The sequence below is a fragment of the Mus musculus genome, chromosome 7 (genome assembly GCF_000001635.26).
Source record: "Mus musculus strain C57BL/6J chromosome 7, GRCm38.p6 C57BL/6J".
NCBI classification, from domain to species: Eukaryota; Metazoa; Chordata; class Mammalia; order Rodentia; family Muridae; genus Mus; species Mus musculus.
Window position 1 is genome coordinate 122,246,225 of NC_000073.6, and position 19,248 is coordinate 122,265,472.

The following is a 19,248-nucleotide window of genomic DNA, read 5'->3' on the forward strand; positions in this document are numbered from 1 at the left end:
CCAAGTGGCGGCCAAGCATTCAAACGGGAACCATTCTCGTAGGTCCCTCCCCTCCCCTCCCCTCCCCTCCCCTCCCCTCCCCTCCCCTCCCCTCCCCTCCCCTCCCCTCCCCTCTTCTGCCCACTCTCCTCTTGTCACTAGCTCTACTTGCTCCACCACACACCCCACTCACTCTGATACAATGTTCAAGCTCTTCTGTCTCTAACTAACACAGTGAAACCACCACAGGCAGAAAACACTGAGAGACCAGCCCCAAGTGAGAATCTTTCCTCCACTAAGGTCTGCTTTGTTTTGTTTCAAGTACCGAGTATTGAACTTGGTCAAGCATGCACCACTGAGCTATGTATCGCCGTCATCTCCATCCTTCTTTTTACATTTTACTTTGAGATAGAAGTTCATTATGTAGCTCAGACTATCCTTGAATTTGCCACCCTCCTGTCCCAGCCTTCTAGGTGGCTGGAATTACAGAGCTGCACCACCAGGTTGGTTAAGATGTTTTGTTTTGTTTTGTTTTTTGTTTTTAATGAGGTAGTTTGCTCCAGCAATGAAAAGCAGGCCAATAGAATGTGCTATGTACCCGCAAACCCCCAAACACTCTCAAGACCTTGTCTATAGTGCCTTCCTTTGGCTCTTCCTAGCACAAAGGCTCACACTGATCCCAGGAGTCAGTTGGATAGCAGAAGCTGTGCCAACTTCCTCACACCTTACACAGGCCTTCTAGAACCTTCTTCTGCTGCCACCTATGCAGCAAAAATCACCTATTGCTACAAAGGGAGGCAAGTGAATATTATTGTTGGTGAATGATGGTTGGAAGGTGTTTATTTAGCCAGACGTAGTGCCAAGCACAGGACTGGCAATAATGCCCACGCTCTGCTTGAGTAGTGATCCCACTTGGAGCAAGGCTAGAATTTGCTTTGTCCTAAGCTGGACTTACAGGCACCTTTTATTTCCTCTCAGCCTTAACTCAGGACACATTTCAGTGACAGACGTGGGTTTGCAAATCCAAGAAAGGAACAGCAGGCTGTGATTGTTAACCTCTGTTGCCAACCTGACTGCATTTAGAATCACCTAGGAGACACATCTCTCGCTGCGCTCATGAGGGTGTTTCCGGAGAAGCTAACTGAGAAGGGAACACCTGCCCTAAATGTGGGCAGCCCCTGCTCAGAGACTGAATAAAAAGGCTAACGGCACGCATCTCTTTCTGCTTCCTGTGCCCTGCCTTTTTACCAACAAGCCTTCCCCCACACAACCATCACAACCCTCAAACCAGGACCACAAATTAACCCTTCCTTCAATTGCTCCTGTTGGACACTTTGTCACAGCAACGTGACAAGTCACTGGTCATGAACCCAGAGAGACGAGAACAGATTTGGAGAAGGGTAACTGACAGCTGACCTCAGAGGAAAGGAAGGTGGGGGCACCAGAGAGCGGCTGGTGCTAAAATGTTTAAGGAGACTTTTTAAGGTACAATTGGGATGAGCGATTCCCAGAGCTGAAGTTCCCTTGATCTAACAGTTCTATAAATTATGCACATGTGTACCCAGACTCCATTAGTCTAAAGTGCATTTTGAAAAGTAGTTCTGGAAGAATGAGCAGCAAACTAGCAACCGGGGTTCTCTTGAGGACATGGGACAGTCCCCACTGAACAGAGAGAAACTTCTGACTTGCTCTGATGTCTTTACATGGAGAATTCCTGCACTCGAAAATGTTGAGTGAAGAAAATAAAATTTAATTGCCAAATGTTAATGGCTGCTGGTAAACTTCCAGTGGAGAAGGGACAGGTGGCGTTTTCTGGGCATCGCTGATGGTAGTCGGGGACTCACAGGTGAGGGTTGAGCATGATAAGGGCCATAGTGTGAGACGGTTTGGTCCAACAGCTGGACAAGTCTGTGGTCTTCATTCCAGGGGAGCACACCACTGGGATCGGGTCTCCCAGAGCTTAGGAAGTTTCTCCAACCACGAGTAGTCATGTGAAAATGGGTAAAACAAAACAAAACAATGAGAGAGATCGGCCCTGGCAGTGGCCGGAAAGCCCAGCATTTAGGAGGTAGAGAGAGGCAGGAGGACCAGAAGTTCAGGCCTGTCTCAGTTACACAGCAAGTTTGAGGCCAGTCTGGGCTGCATAAGTCCCTGTCTCAATAAATAAAAACAAAACAAACAAAACAGCGAATGGCGGGGACATTGTCACCAGCCCTCAAGACCTGGCAGGTATATCTGCTAGCTCCTCACTTCAGGGCAGCCTTCCCCAAGCCACTGGGGAGCAGATAGGGAACTGCTCCAGATTTCCACCACCACCTCTGTGGTAAGTGTGCTTGCCAGCTTTCCATTACACTAACAGAATGGCCGAGTCATTACCTTATGGGGCAGGGTGGAGGTTGGAGGGAGGGGTGGGGCTGTTTTGGCTCATGGTCTCAGTCTATGGCCAGTCAGTCTATTGCGTTTTGGTTGGTATGACCATGTCGCTAGGGACACTCATGGAAACAAAGCTGCTTGCTTCATGACTTCCAGGAAGCGAAAACAACAAAAACAAAAGAAAAATAAAAAGACAAAGAAAAAAAAGGAAGAGAACCACCATCTCTTTGAAAGCGTGACCCCAATGACCTAACACCCTTCCAATAGGCCACAGTTCTTAAAGTGTCCTTGTCAGTGATAATATACACCCGGACACCACCAAGCCTTTAACACTCATGCAAAACTGAGCAGTGCGACCTAACAGTCTGGGGCAGAAGACAGACTTGGAGCAGAGATAATAGCGTGAGGTTAACCTGGCCAGGCTGTGCTCCAGTGGATCTGATGTGAGAAACATATGTGACTCATAAAATATTGTATGCTTATTTATTTATTTTTATTTTATGTGTGCATGCAGGGGGTAGGGTGTACCATAGCATACGTGTGGAAATAAGAGGGCAACTGGCAGGAGTTGATTCTTTCCCATTCTGTGGGTTTCTGGAATTGAACTCAGGTCACTGGGCTTAGCAGCAAGTTCCTTTACCCAGTGCCCTCTCTCTCAGCCCCAAAGTGACCTGGTTATTGCACTCCCCAGGCCTGATCATTTATTTGTTACTCTTAAAGACTTACTTTTGACTGGAGTCAGAAGTATAAGTTTTCAGCGAGTACAGCCTACGTCTCCTGGCAATCTGTTCCTGGTTTTTTCTTTGGCTTTCCTTCATATACTTGGCCAAAGATTTAGCATCTTCTGTAGCCTCCTCCTCATTTTTCATACTGTGTCATTTCTTCAGGGCAATACCTCTGCATTTGTGTTGCAGGACACATGGAGTGACACCAGGGTGAATCTTGGATGCTTCCGTCCTGGGGTTTATCTTCTGTGTTTACGGGCCTTCTGACAACATACTGGTGGGCACCATCTTCTTCAGACATCGAAAGACTTTCAGATTCTGCTAGCTCTTCTCAGCACCAATTGCCAAGGCACAATACTATCTGTCAGTCCAGGAATAGCCACCCCCACCGCTTTTTATAGAATAACCAAGCTGAGAACACTCAGATTGGCACCCACAATGCATCCTCAGACAGACTCTCTCTCCAGCATTCCTCGGGCTAGAACAAGAACGTCCCTGACTCAGCAGCAGGCGCCCTTTGCCGTCAAGCACCTTGCTCGATGGGAAAACCTTGTGTATAGTTCCTACCACTGATCTGGACCACATGACCATTCTATCTTCACCCAGAGCTTCAGCGGCTATTTCTGTGGCCAGGGCTTCTCACAGAAAGCGCACAGCTTACACTCATTGTCCACTTTAAAGAGTTTCTGAAGTAGGTGGCAAGGAAAGAGATATTCAGCTTCATTTTGACACTGCCGACCTCCTAGTGAAAGAGACTGTCATTTCATCATAACAAGCACTGATTGTGTCTGGTTTGTTTGTATCAACTTGATTGACACACTTGGGACACAAGGAACACCCTATCTAAGTTGTTTATTCAGATCTTTGAGGATGACATGAGCAAGCGGTTTGTATTTCTGCTTTTAATCCATGTCTTTCAAGCATGTCACATGACAGTATTAATGAATGAGAGTGTGATTTAATGTCTTCTAAGCAAATCTATTAGTAAATCATTTATTAAATCAAACCTGTAGCTTTGAGTTTCTTCTACATTAATTGAAGAGTGGTAGATAGTATTGCCTTGCAGTCAGGCTACCTTTGGATCAGCCAATGAGAAGAGAGATGGAAGAATATCTAGAAAAAGAAGTTACTTTAGTTTTGAAAATCAAATTATTGTGGTTTCAGGACTTGTCGCTTTAATCCAAATGGAGGAGCTTTACAAAAATGATGTGGTTATGGTTAATAAGGTGTTTTATTAGCTGCTGGCAAACACCTATACCCAAGCTACGCAACTTAGCTTAATGGAGGAAATGTTTATTTTGGCTTATGATTTTAGAATTTCAGTCCATTGTAATAGGAAGGCATGGTTGCCATGGGAGCATAAAGAGGAAGCAGTTCATATTCCTGAGGACCAGGAAGCGGAGAGAGTGGTGAACCCAGGGTCTAGACTCTAACTTTCATGGGCTAGGCTCTAGTGGCTTAGCTCTTCCAGCTAGGCCACATCTCCTGAAGATTCCATAATCTCACAAAGCAGAGCCACTATGTGGGGACCAGATGTTCAAATCAGGAACCAGTGGTGCACAGTCTAATTCACAGTTACCGGTATCAACCAAGTATGATACGTTTCATCTTAGTGCACGTTGGCTTTCTAATCCCAGCCTTTAAATGACGTCTAATGAGCAGGTGGATCCTTATCCAATAATAGGGTATTGTACTGCTTAGAAAACAGGAATTGGAGACAAAGAGACAGGCACAGAGGGATGAAGAGATGCAGAGAGAAGGCAGATCCTGTGAAGGCAGAGGACTGGAGCAATACATTCACGACCAAGAGAAGGTTGCTTAGATGTCTTGAGGCTACAGAGAGGGAAGGAAGGGCTCCTCTATGGGCATTGGAAGGAATATGGCCCAGTGAGTGCTTCAGACAGTTTCCTTCCAGAACTGAAAGATTATATACTTTGGTGGGTTTTAAATTTTTATTTATTTTAAATTACGTGTGTGGGCGTGTAGATGCTCTCAGAGGCTAGAGGTGCCAACTACCCTGGAGCTAGAGTCAGGTGGTTGTGAGCCACCTGTCACGGATGAGTTTAGGTTCTCCGGAAGAGCAATACATGCTCTTAACCACAAAGCCAACCCTACAACCCCTGCCTTTGTTTTTAAAGCGATTCTATCTGTGGCCCTTAAAGCAGCCCTCGGAAGTCTGCGCGTGTGCTAGAGCGTCAAGGACAGGTAGCAGGCCTGGAACTTGGCCTGAGGTAGGTGAGCTATTAAGGCAAAGCCCGCAACAAAATAGCTAGAAACAATCTAACAAGGCAAGCAAGGGCTGCCTCAGAAGAGGCCTGAAGTCGTTTTCTCCTTGTAGTTTCGGGTGGCTTCCACCAGGGGGCAGAGCGGGACTTCTGTGCACAAAATAGGAAAAGAATCTCAAGACAAACTGTCGGCAGGTTAATTCCCCAAGCTAAAACCACCCTTCAAATACCACTCCATCCCCACCCCACCTTATACTACCTCCAATACTCTCAAACACCACTACCACCTGAAACCATCCCCCAAACATCTCCACCTCCACTCCACCTTCATAGCATCCCACTCACACCCGGCAAACGTCACCGCCACCACCTCTCCTCCCGCTAGGGGGAGAAGAGAGGCAAGAGACTTCCCGATTGCTTAAGGAAAAGAGAACTAGGCCCTCAGAGCTAAGGCAGTCTGATCTCCAGTTCCCCGCACTCTGTCGTGGATAATATCGGAGACAGGCCACCTGCCTTTCCTTCAATCAGACCTTGAATCCATTCTCAAGTATTCTGATGGAGAACAATTAACGTTTGCATCATAGGAGTACAGAGATGACTGCCCAGAAACCCATGTTTTCCTGCAACTGCTTCAACAGCAGACAGGCTAGTGCCCCACCCCCTTGACCATAGTGGACCTCAGGGTTTTGACAGGAGGGGCCGGAAACATAGACTGGAAGGAGCATGTGAGCCCCTTCAACTGCTGCCTTTGTGCAGATTCACAGTCGTTCAGTCCCTTTGGATTTTTTACTGTACCCTAGAACCCACACCATAGTCATTCTTCTAACACCTGCTCTTTAGGCTAGTTAGAGTAAGTTTTTATGATTTGCAAAAACCACAGAATTTAAAAAAACCCAGAACTAGTATGAATTATGATGTCTGTGGATAGAGATCTACTAAATGCATTACTTCAAGTCATATAGGCAAATTTCAAAAAAGGAAAAATAACAAAGTGTGTGGGCATGGTGGTGCACACCTGTCATCCTGGCATTCGGGCAGCTGAGGTAGGGAAATCGGGAGCTTAAGTCCAGCCTGGGCTATGCAGAAAGACTCTGTCTTAAAAATAAAGCAAAACATAAAAGTCAAACAAACAAACCCAAAGCACACAACCGCCACCCCCCTCCCACCACCACTGGGACTATTAGAAGTCAGAAAAAGGCTAACTGTGTGCAGATTCTCAGCAAACATTTCCTGGCTGGCTACCATCATTAGTAATAATACCCAGTAAAATTGATGTAGGGATAAGGGAGAGGTCGGTAGTGAGGCCTCTGCCTCTCTACATGGCAATGGAGACAAAGTGCTTTCAAATGGCTAAGGGCAGGCAGTGAGGTGCAGTCCTACTGTGTGGAGTTACACTCTGACGGCCAGTTAAAGCCAAGAATGTTTTCTTCAGAGCGTCAGGGTGCTCACTTCAGAGACCTGTTTGCAAAGGTCCAGGCAGCACAGCAAGTGGGCCTGAAGTTCAGATGGGCCAGTTGCTGGGCAGGATGCGCACCTGACTAGTGGGAGGTGCTGTTTTCTGATGTACAAGTAGTTGCTCACAGCCTACCTGAGCATCCGCTGTCCGTCTGGTAGGAGAAAATAGTTCCTCATTATGGTTTTAATTTACATTGCCTTAATTGTGTGTGGGATGGAGCTTTCTCTTGTGTCTATAAGCTGTATTTCCTTTCCTGAGAGTCGCCTTCCCAGTATCCTTTGCATCACAGCTCCTTAAACTGCCCATCATGTGGGGGGCCTCCAGGATAATTTGGCAACAGTGAATGGTTTTTGAATGTGCATTGACCAAAAGGCAGTCCAAAGTTATACACGTAAGGAATGGATGTGCCTCTGGCAGCACCATCTTGAGACTTTGAGACTTTGCTGCAGCCTTGAGTCTGAGCACACCCCACACCACTTTGCACTGCCTGTGTCCTCAGGCCACCCAGAGCCAGTGAATGAGAAGGGTGCAATTGACTATCTGCAGAAATTTTTGCTGTAAATACCCATTTTCTGCTCTTAGAAAAACACAGTGAGTCAATTACACAAAACAAAGAGGTATTTTCCTACTGTCATTTCCCCAGCAAGGGACAAATCTGCATACATTTGGATTGCTTTGTGCTAAAACACTTGCTTTTTATGAGTTGTTTTGAGTTGATGACCCGAGTTTGATAAAAAATGAAACAAAACAAGAAACAACAATAAAATTAAACAGTCATAGGAATCATGCTATTAACTATTTACCTAAAACATCTTACATGTAGGTCTGTGTGTAAATATACATACATATGTAATTTAAGTGAAATTCTCTCACAGGGGCTGCCACTGCTCCCTTCAAGAGCCAAAGATTACCTAACAAAAACTCCAACACCAGGTAAGAGAAACTCTCCTTTGAGTTGTTGGTGACAGATGTCCAAGAGATTCAGAAAACATACAGGCTATTGTTAGTTCTCTTGGTTGCCCCCTCAGAAGTAGAGGGTAAGTCTTCATTGCTGAAGACACTATGCATGTCAGAAACAGGGCCCAGAGACCCCCTGAGCTGGAACTGACCTGAGTGGCTCCTGTTTCCTGAGGACTAGCATTCATAGCATCGTTTGGCTACAGAAGGGGCCACGTGAGCCTCCAAAGGAGGGAAGCAATACCAATATGTATGATGCCCATGAACCATAACAATGAGCACAGCACGATAGCCCTAAGGGTGCAGTAGTGGCATCGTGCCTTGATGGTAACCAACAGCTCTCTAACTGTACTTAAGACTCCCTTGGTCAAGGATAATGGCACACGCCTTTAATCCCAGAACTGGGGAGACAGAGACTGGTGGATCTCGGTGTTCAAGGCCAGCTTGGTCTACAGAATGAGTTCCAAGATAGCCACAGCTATACAGAGAGACCTTGTCTCGAAGAGCAAAACAAAACAAAACAAAACACTCCTCTAAGAAGAGGGAAACCATGCTTGGTATAGAAAACTTAGCAAACTGCTCAGGACTAGTGAAGTCGTGGATTTTGGGGGAAAGCCCATGACCACCACTTTACTAAACCAATGTAATCCCTAACTATAACTCTAAATATTGGCACTTCCAGCTACAAATAAGTATAGTCCTTACCTCCATCAGGAAAACTACTCTTGCAGCAGATGGACACCACTACAGAAAACCACAACCAATCAATATGCAGAGTTGTGGAGCCCAGTCACAACAGGTAAATTTGCAAAACACGGAAGAGAACATTGCGGAAGAGGGGGCAGAAGGATTGGGAGAGACAGATGACCAGTGGCTGTGAGACTGTCTCCTAGCAATGCCAGAAGTGGCACCCATAAAACTCTCACCAACATGGCTGCCTAAGGATGAGCTGAACAGCAACAACAGACATGCCAGTGTGGATGGGCCATGACCTCCGGCCTCATCCCACACCAGGGACCGCAGGCAACGAAGCAATGCTGACACCAGAGATACAGTATTCTTCAGGGAGGAGCACACCGATTTATTACCCAATGTCAAACAGGGAGATCTGAAAACATATACATACAAGTGACATTATACAGACTGAGCAGGCCAGGTAAATACACACACACACACACACACACACACACACGCACACGCACACGCACACGCACATGGACACACACATACAAATATTCATGCAGCAATTAATGAAAAATAATCCATGAATTTGAAAGTGAGCCAGGAGGGGCACATGAGAAGAAAGGAAAAGGAGAAGTTTGTAATTATAACCTCAAAAATAAAAGGAAAAAAAAATCATTACACAAAGGCCTGTAATTACGCCTGGATATATGTGTCCAATAATTTTTGAAGTGTACCTAAAAATATTTCTGCCGTTTTGTGTTAAGTATGTACGTGAGGTGGGATTCTCAGTGTTAATGGCGCTGATATCAAAATACAGGAGCCAGCGTGATGCTCGGCAGTTAAGAGGATTTGCTGCTCTTCCAGAGACTCCAAGTTCTGTTCCTGGCACCCACATTAGGGAGCTCACAACTGCCTGGACACCAGATCTGATGGAGCCTTCTGGGCTCTGTGAGCACCTGTATACATCACACACACACACACACACACACGCACACACACACACACACACACACACACACATATGCACACACACACACACACACAAATACATAACAAAACCACTATTGATCATCCAAAAAATATCAAGAGTACTGTCCATTCTGAAGTACCAAGTGCTTGGCCCTGGAGGTTGAACCTAGTGTCTCACACTTGCCAGGCAAGTGCTCCACCGTTGAGCTATAGCCCCAGTCCACAATTTAGCTCTTTAAGTAAAAAGTCACAAGATCATCCGTTCCATTGATACAGAAATTTGCTTTAATTTTCAGTAAACGGTAAGGTTGTATATGTATACCAAAGAAGTGTTTTAAAATAAATCCCTCCATAATTTCTTATCAGTAGATGTCTGGCTTGAATAACTTCTTTACATTTCTCTGAATACAGATTCATATAAAGATTACTCAGGCACGCAAGCAATGGTGGAGGGCTGTGCCCTAAACAAACATTTATACTGTTCCGTCTGAGGCTCAGGGAAGACTGCAGAGAAGTGAGCAGGGAGTATGCAGGAATGGAAAGGTAGGGTAAAGGGCTGTGGGACGCCATTTTCTAGACTCCGCATGAATTTTCTTACCATGAACTCATACTTCAGTTACCTACACCCAGTCTACACAGCACTGGGACGTTCAACAATCAGTCCTGGCCAAGATGGGGCGCCCCTGGCCCCACCCCTTACGGCTGAGCTATTGGCTACTGGTAGCTTCTGGGAGACAGCAGCCCCTTATCTTTAGTTGTCTGCCTATTGTGCTCAGCTCAGTGCATGGCTCCAAACTCATGGTCACACAGACAGCCCTGGTTAAAAATTCAGTGCATCACGGTTTATGCCCAGTCTTATTGTATCTTGTTAGGTCGTGTTTGGTGGCTATTCCTGGAAGGCATGCTCTTTTTTAGGGGGTGGGGACAGAGGAGAAGGTCATCTCAGGGGGAGAGAATGTCAGGGAAGGACTGGCAGGAATGGAGGGAGGGGAAACAGCAGTTAGGGTTCAACGTATGAGGGAATAAAAAAACCCCATGGGTCACAAACCAAAGTGAATAGACCCGAGCCTGAGAGAGAGGCTGTGGAGAACCTGTGGAGCCTGAGGGGAGGTGGGTGGGGGTTGGGGACATGGGAGCGAGTGACCAGAGAGTGTCAGTACACATCAGGTTCATGTGTGAAACGATCAAAGAACAAACGTAACTAATAAAGAGAAGTATGGTCAGTCAAGGTGATTTCTCAACCAAGAAGGGGTGAAGAGAGGAGAAGGAGGAGAAGTCCGGCTCACATGCTCTTACTCAACACTTTCTTTTTCTCATCTGGTTGCAGTCTTACTCAGCAGCTCTGGAAACTCTATTTTTGGTCTATTTCATGTGCCTAGGTTCTTATCTCCTTCTTACCCATTTCAGTGGGTAGATACCACCTCATTACCTCCACGTTTGAACCTGCTCCTCACTGTAGCAGCGCTCTGAGGAGCCCTCATCTCTATTCCGAAATACAAATGAAAGGTCTTTGTCTTGTTTGGTGCCCTCCATTTCTGACTCTCTGTCTCCCTCCCCTTCTAGCTGTTCATCCAGCACCCCACATTTTCCTATGGGCTTAGATTTTTTGGGGAGAGGAAATCCTAAGTAGTCTTGGACAGGTCTGAGGTCTGCAGAACTGTATTTAAAAAGTGCTTGCTTATTTATGTGGGAGGAAGACAAGGGAAAGAAACACATCAAGTCCATGAGTGATAGTGTGGTGGTGAGCACTCGTCGCCCTCTCATGGGGGATGCAGAGGCAGGAGGAGGAGGAGGAGGAAGAGGAGGAGGAGGAGCAGGAGGAGCAGGAAGAGGAGGAGCAGGAGGAGGAGGAGGAGCAGGAGGAGCAGGAGGAGCAGGAGAAGCAGGAGCAGGAGGAGGAGGAGGAGCAGGAGGAGCAGGAGGAGCAGGAGGAGCAGGAGGAGGAGGAGGGGGAGGAGGAGCAGGAGGAGGAGGAGGAGCAGGAGGAGGAGGAGGGGGAGGAGGAGCAAGAGCAGGAGGAGCAGGAGCAGGAGCAGGAGGAGGAGGAGGAGCAGGAGGAGGAGGAGGGGGAGGAGGAGCAAGAGCAGGAGGAGCAGGAGCAGGAGGAGCAGGAGCAGGAGGAGGAGCAGGAGGAGGAGCAGGAGGAGCAGCAGGAGGAGGAGCAGGAGGAGGAGCAGGAGGAGGAGCAGGAGCAGGAGAAGGAGCAGGAGGAGGAGCAGGAGGAGGAGCAGGAGGAGGAGGAGCAGCAGGAGGAGGAGCAGGAGGAGGAGCAGGAGCAGGAGGAGCAGCAGGAGGAGCAGCAGGAGGAGGAGCAGGAGGAGGAGCAGGAGGAGGAGCAGGAGCAGGAGGAGCAGCAGGAGGAGGAGCAGGAGGAGGAGCAGGAGGAGGAGCAGGAGCAGGAGGAGGAGCAGGAGGAGGAGCAGGAGCAGGAGGAGCAGGAGGAGGAGCAGGAGGAGGAGGAATCTGAGTACAACCTGGGTGATGTAAAGAGATCCTACCTCAAAAAACACAATACTCTCGAGAGTTAAATCTCATTCAGCATTTACGCATGCACAGAAACAACTTTGGAAGACCTCAGACTCAATGTCTATTAGTGGTTAACTGGTGTGTGTGTGTGTGTGTGTGTGTGTGTGTGTGTGTAAAATTTTATTTCTTACTTTGTATAATGCTTTTATTTGCAGTGCCTGGGGTGGAACCCAGGGCTTTGTACACACTAAGCAAGAGATCTGACAAGCTCTAGCCAAGGTTTGGAACATGTTCTTAGCAGTGTCCCTAGCTCCATGTGGCTTTTTAACTCTCTGACTGTATCCAGAGGGTTTTTTTTTTTCATCAACAATACATCTTGGAAAGGTTGTTTGTTTGTTTGTTTGTTTGTTTGTCTATGTGAAGGCCAGGGAAAAAAATCCACCTTACTTTTTAAAACACTAAGTAACATTTTATGTGTGAGCTCAGGGATAGAGTAAAAGTTCCCCCTACCTGTGGGAAAGGAACAGATTCACCTCTTGAGTCCAATTCGGGTATGTGTCAAGGACAGATTCCCCAAGGAGTTCCTGGGTCTAAAGTGTTTTTTTTTTCTCTTCTTCCTCATTTCTGATACTTGAGGCTGTTTTGTAATTTCCTTCCAAAGAGGTTGTGCCAGTGTGTGCTCACCCCCAAAAATGTATGAAGATATTTGTCTTGATATTTCCTGCTTAACCTCTCCTATGGCTTTTGAACACGTCGCTGTATTTCTAAGGTCCCCGATGAAGTCAGGCAAGCTTGTGTTTATGAGCAACCTGGTTTCTTTTGTGGTGACAAACTGGCTCTGATTCCCTGCCAGCTTTGTTTGTTCTTGGGTTGTTGTCTTCTGTCTTTTGCCTTCTTAATTCCGAAATGACCCGTCCCCTCATCGTCCTCCTCACCCCTACCTGACCCACAGGGTTTCTCTCTGTTGCCCCAGCTGTAGACCAGGCTGGTCTAGAAACCATGGAGATCTACCTGCCTCTGCCTCTCAAGTGTTGTGATTAAAGATGTGTACTACCATACCCATCTTAAAGATCTTTTAATACTAAGAAAAAAATCAGCTCATAGTTTGATGTGGGTATTATAAATGTTTTTCTTCTTTTGATTTTATTATGATTTTGCTCCATGGAAACTTAAAGTTCTCAACTATTGAATGTTTAGTAATGTTTGTGGATGCATGTATATGTGTGTGAGTGTATGTGTGTGTGTTTGTGTATGTGTTCATGTGTCTGTGTGTGTATACCTGTGTATGTGTGTGCTTGTTGGGGGTGAGGGGAAAGGCCAGAAGTTGATGTTGGCTGTCTTCCATGGTTGTTCTTTACCTTGTTCTTGGAGACACTGTCTCTCATTGGCTAATCTGGCCTTCACTGCAGTTTAGGCTGGCTGGCAGCAAGCTTCAGGGCTCCTCATGTCTCCACTTTTCTCAGTGCTGGGGTTGTATGTGTATGTCTCTATTAAAAAATAAAAAGAAATAAGGCTTTAACAAAATTACACTTATGTATGTGAATGTGCGCATGTGTGTATGCAGTTACCATGGCAGTACGTGGAGGTCAGAGGGCAACTTGCAGGGTTCTTTGTCTTCTTCCAGTATCCGGATCCCTGGGATTAAACTCAGGTCATCAGGCTCAGCAGCAAAGCCCCTCACTGCACCCCCCTCCAGCTCTCTCACTGCCCCGTGCTTGGCTTTTTATGTCACTGCTTGGGGGATCTGAACTCAGGCCCTCATGCTTGTGTGGCAGGAATTTTGTTGACTAAACCATCTCCCCAGTCGTATTAATATTTGTTTATTAATCCTTTTTTCCCTAGGTTTGTATCTTTCCTTAAAACATCACATTTCCAAGATTATAAACACCTACCATCTTGTATGCACAGACCCAGGTGGATTTTGTTTGACTTTTACACGGGGCTCACTATGTAGGCCTGGTTGACCTTGAACCTGCCTTGATTTAAACTGTGTCCACCTCTTTTGTTCTGAGGTGGTAGGCATGTGCCGAACTGCTCCATGCTTTTTCTTTCTTTATGGTCGACTGCCTTGGTCACCTAAGAACATCTGCTGATAAGCCATTGCCTCCTGGCTGATTTGAAATGCTCCCTGATCCTCAGGATGATGCAAGCAGAAAGTCCCAGGCCAGTAAACTCTGAGATACTGGCTAGTTCTTCATTTTTCTTGCTGACATTTTTGTCTTTCGGAAGGTGGAGGAAGTGTCTAGAGGAACTGTTTGTTGCCTTAAGCCAAATTTTGGTCAACCAGATGGAAAAAGGCGGTGAGGGGAAGTGACAGGAACCCTGGTAGAAAGGGATTGTGTCATTTTAGGACTGCTGTCTGCCTCCTGCCTCTTTGGTTAACCCCTGGCTCCATCCCACCTTGTTGGAAGCACCACCTGTGGTCGGTACCCTGGTAGTCTGTTTCTACCTCTCACTATGGGAAGCTGAAGTCCCTCTGTCTGCTGCTTCTCTCTTACCCCCACTTCTTTGCATATTTTTCCCCTCAGCCCTCAAGTCATTCTCTTCCGTTTTTTTGCCTCAGTAACTCCAAATCTTCACATTTAGTTCAAGGTTATCAGAAAAGTCAAGCCTTCCTTAGATGCCCTAAGCTGGATGCTTCATTGACCCTTCCAATCCTTTAAGAAGCAAGAAGTCACAGACACTCAGGGGCCTCAAGGTCTGTGAAGTGCAGGCTAGATTTCAAATAAAAACTTCCTATTGTCTGTCTTCCTGAAGACTGTGATTGGATGGGCCAGTGAGCTAGCTCAGTGGATAAAGGAGCTTGCTACGGAGCCTGAATCTATCTCAGGAACCCACATAGTGGAAGGAATAAAAACTTCCTATTGTCTGTCTTCCTGAAGACTGTGATTGGATGGGCCAGTGAGCTAGCTCAGTGGATAAAGGAGCTTGCTACGGAGCCTGAATCTATCTCAGGAACCCACATAGTGGAAGGAGAGAACTAACTCCTGCAAGGTGTCATCTTATGCCACAGGCATGCTATGGGATACTCTTCCACACTAATTGGCCCCTTACCCCACATTTTCCCCACAGACACAATGAATGAATGAATGAATGAATGAATGAATGAATGAAGAATCCTTCCAAGAACAGAGTCCTTTGAGATTTCACAGGACACAAGCCTGCTGTAATGTGCTGGATGGTGACCTCTGAAGAGATATGTCTAAGACTTCCTACTCAGTCAGGATGAATATAATCTTATTTGGAAAAAGCTCTTTGTAGAAATAGCTGTTAAGACCCTTGAGATCAAAAGGCCATTCTGGCTACTGGAATGGACCAGAGTCATAATACACAAGATAAGAGATGAAAGGAGAAAGGGGCCAAAGGGGAGACTCAGACCGTGCCAACCTCTTCCCATCTCCGTGATGAGAACGCTTGAGAAAATCAACTTAAAGGAGGTCAGAGTTGTGTTGGCTCACGAGTTGAGAGGTTTCAGTCCACAGTCACTTGCTTTCATTGTTTCTGCTTCGTGGTGAGGCAGAACACCATGGTGGGAGTATGCAAAGCTAGGATGCAGAGTGAGGTCGAGAACAGGAATGGCCAGCCGAAGAAAACGAGATGAGAGAACACAGTGTCCCATTTGGGTGCATGCCTCCAGTGATCTACTTCCTCTGACTTAGGCTTCATCTCAAGTTCTCACCACTTCCCAATGTTCTATTCCGTCAGAATCCATCATCACTGGGCTAATCCAAGGATGAGGTCAGAGTCCTCACAATCCAAAGAGAGTCAGATTGGAGGGTGTAGGCATAAGTTTAGGAGTGCTGACTGCTACCAAGAGCTGGAAGAGGGACAGAGGGAACATTCTCTGCTGACAGCCACAGTCCAGCTCTCTGGCCTCCAGGGATGAGAGGACAAGCCTCTGCAGGTTTAAGCCTTCCACTATGTGGTAACTTGTTATAGTATCCACAGGGGGAATGTGTGTGTGTGTGTGTGTGTGTGTGTGTGTGTGTGTGTGTGTGTAGTCACTTTACTCAGGCTGTTTGTGGTTATTAAGTCAGTAAAATTATGTTTGTTGTTGACCAGATCACAGTGTGGCAGAGCCTGTCTGAGGATGGGGCTCAGTGGAGAAATCAAAGCCAGGAAACAAAAGTGGAGCAGAAATGGTTGCAGAGGCCAACCTGTACCAAACCATACCTGAAGGCAGATAGTGCCCTGCGTGCTATCTTAGCCACTCATGCCTAAAAAGCACTGAAAACAAACAAACCTCAGTTCAGTTTAAAATCAGATTTTGAAGGGGGTGGCATAACAGCTCAACTGTGAAGTGCTTGCTGTACATGAGGCTGATCCTCAGTACCTACACAGAAAGCTGAGTGTGATTTCCTCTGTCTGGCCACAGGCTGGGTAAGTGACCTCACCTCTGTTACAACTCCAGCCTGCTCTGCTTCTGGTCCAGTCTTTCTTTGAGGCCCCTCTGGCCGCAAAACTGACTCTGCCCCACACCCAGACTCTGGCTATATTCTCAAGACCCAGGAATCTCAGCTGATCTGCTTGGTCCCTCACCTCCATCCTGCCCTGGTGGATGATCCTGTGTGTTACAACTGTCCCATGCAGTCCATCTAGCCCCAGTCTCAGTAAGTGATCCTACCTTGTCCTGTCCCCACCCTCTCAGTCTTGACTCCACCCCCTTGAGGCTCCTTTGAGCTACCCAGCTCACCACTTCACTTTGGGATTCTGGTTTTGAGGGCTGAAAAATCATACAGCCAACATCCTAAGTCCAAATGCCTAAGCATCATTGCTAAAAGCAATACAATAAACCAAGATGGCATGTTCTTCCTCCTAAAGCCACCAATCCTATAGTAATGTTCTCCAGGGAGAATAATTCAGACAAAATTCAAGAAAGAAGTCAAAGAACAATCATAAACACACCCAACCAGTCCAATTCATTCAAAGAGAGCACAAATAAATACCCAGAGGAACTTAAAGAGGACAGGAATAAAATGATTGAAGCACAAAGAAACACAAACAGACAGATGAATGGAATAGTGAAGACAATTCATGACATGAATGTCAAATTCAATAAAGAGATAGAAATAGTGAAGAAAACCCAAATTGATTATGAAGCAGGAAATGAAAAAGCCAGTATAATAAAAGGCTCAGTTTAAAGCCTCACCAACAGAACAAACTATGTAGAAGAAGGAATATCTGGGCTTGATCACTCAATAAAAAAAATGATTAACTAAAAAACAACTCATGAACAGAATATGTAGGAAATTTGATATCCAATGAAAAGAATAAATCTACAAATTATAGGTATAGAAAAAAGAAGAATCCCAGGTAAAATGTATTAATATTTATAATGAAATTATAGAAGAAAAATTTTCAAATTTAGAGAAAAAAATATTAGAAAGGACCTTTCTAGTACAGTTAAAAATTAAAATATAGACTAAAGAAAAAGCATGAAAATAGCAAGGGAGGAAGGCTAAGTTCTATATACGGACAGGCCCATCACAATCATAGCTCATTACTGGATGGAAACTTTTAAAGCAAGAGGGCTTGGAAAGAGGTGTTCCATGTTCTGAGAGACCACAACTGCCTACCTACTGTTATTCCCAGCAAAACTATCTCCTAAATTTGAAGGAGAAATAAAAACTTTCCATGACAGAAATAGACTAAAGGAATATATGACTATAAACCAGCTCTACAGAGTACACTGGAGGGAATACTTTAGACTGAAGAGGAAGATAAATATACACAAGAGGACACAATTATAAACAATAACTGGAAGGTTAATCAGAGCAAGTAAAAAACATAAGCAAAAATGAAACCACAGAATGAGAACAAAGTGACATCTTTCAATAACAATTCTGAATATTAGTATCTCAATTTACCAATAAAAAGACACAGAATAGCAGACTGATTTGGGAAATGGGTTTCATATTTTTTGTTATCAGTAGGAAACATGCTTCATCATCAAAGACGGACACTCCCTTAGGGTAAGAGGATCTAAAAAAGATATTTTACTAAAATGAAACTAAAAAACAAAAGCAAAAACAACAAGCAGGCATAGCTATTATAATACCAGAAAAAGTAGACTTCAATTTAAAGTAATCAGAAAGATAAAAAAGGGACACTTCATACCAGTAAGAGGATATTACAATTCTAAACATGTATGTAGCATACACAGGGGCACCCAATTTCCTCGAACAAATACTTCTGTATGTAAAACCACAGATTAACCCCAACATAGTAATAGTGGGAAATCTTAACACTCTATTCTCACCAATAGACCGGTCATCTGGACAAAAACTAAATATAGAAACACTAGAGTTAAATGACATCTCAAAAATCAAATGTACCCAATGAACGTCTATAGAACATTCCACCAAAACACTAAATAATACACATTTTCTCAGCAGCTGGTAGAACTTTCTCCAAAAGCAACCACATATTGTGCCACAAAGAAAGCCTCAACGAATCTCAGCATTCTATCAGACCACAGAAGAATAAAGCTGGATATCAGCAGTAAGAGAAACTGCAGAAAATAAATAGACTCATGAAAATTTAACAAGACACAATTGAATAACTGTCTTAGTTAGGGTTTTACTGCTGTGATCAGACACCATGACTAAGGTAACTCTAATAAGGACAACATTTAATTGAGGCTGGCTTACAGGTTCAGAGGTTCAGCCCATTATCATCAAGGCAGGAATATGGCAGCATTCAGGCAGGTATGGTGCAGAAGGAGTTGAGAGTTCTACATCTTCATCTGAAGGCTGCTAGCAGAATACTGGCTTCCAGGCAGCTAGGATGAAGGTCTTAAAGCCTACACCCACAATGACATGCCTACTCCAGCACGGCCACACCTTCTAATAGTGCCACTCCCTGGGCCAAGCATATACAAACCATCACAATAATAAGTGGGTCACTGAAGAAAGAACGAAATAAAGAAAGAGCCTATAATAGAATGAAATGAAAACACAGCATATTAAAACATACAAGATACAGTGGATGCAGAGGACAGCTTATAGTTCTAAATGCCTATATAGAAAGACTGGGTTGCTTGCTTCGTCAGCACATAGACTAAAATTGGAACAATACAGAGAAAATTAGCATGGCCCCTGCACAAGGATGACACGCAAATTCATGAAGCGTTCCATATTTCTAACACCCTTTCATGATAAAAGTCTTGGAAAGATCAAGAATTCAAGATCCATACCTAAACATAGTAAAAGCAATATACAGCAAACCAGTAGCCAACATCAAACTAAATGGAGAGAAACTTGAAGCAATCCCACTAAAATTAGGGACTAGACAGGGCTGCCCACTCTCTCCCTACCTATTAAATATAGTACTCAAAGTTCTAGCCAGGGCAATTAGACAACAAAAGGGGGTCAAAGGGATACAAATTGGAAAGGAAGAAGTCAAAATATCATTA

At 45.1% G+C, this 19,248-nt stretch overlaps 1 non-coding gene across 1 annotated transcript; it reads left to right on the plus strand.

Annotated features, from left to right (window-relative positions):
* The first annotated feature begins 18,869 nt into the window (after positions 1 to 18,869).
* Positions 18,870 to 18,976, plus strand: Gm23614. The gene has a single exon (XR_003947202.1). It is a non-coding gene; the product is annotated as a U6 spliceosomal RNA (small nuclear RNA).
* The last annotated feature ends 272 nt before the right edge of the window (positions 18,977 to 19,248 follow it).